Genomic DNA, 270 nt, shown 5'->3' with positions numbered 1-270 from the left:
CTCTTGGCAGGGCTTTTCCTTCCCAAAATTGCAAGGATACGCATCCTCACCCAGTGAGGATGTGTAATTTGGAAAGTTTTGGGGGAAGAGGTGCTGGAGATGGGGGATTAAGGAGCGTCCTCCGCGCGGGAAGGCAGGAGAGCTGCGGAGCGTCCCAGGGTGAGCAGAGCTGGATGATCCCCCTTTCCCTGGGAAAGGGCATTGCCCGCTTCCAAAAAATCCGAGTGAGTCATGGGAAGGGGATTTCGGTGGGAAAGGCCAAGAGGGGTT

This window comes from Charadrius vociferus, unplaced genomic scaffold, assembly GCF_000708025.1.
Source record: "Charadrius vociferus isolate BGI_N301 unplaced genomic scaffold, ASM70802v2 scaffold858, whole genome shotgun sequence".
NCBI lineage: Eukaryota > Metazoa > Chordata > Aves > Charadriiformes > Charadriidae > Charadrius > Charadrius vociferus.
This window is presented reverse-complemented; position numbering follows the sequence as displayed.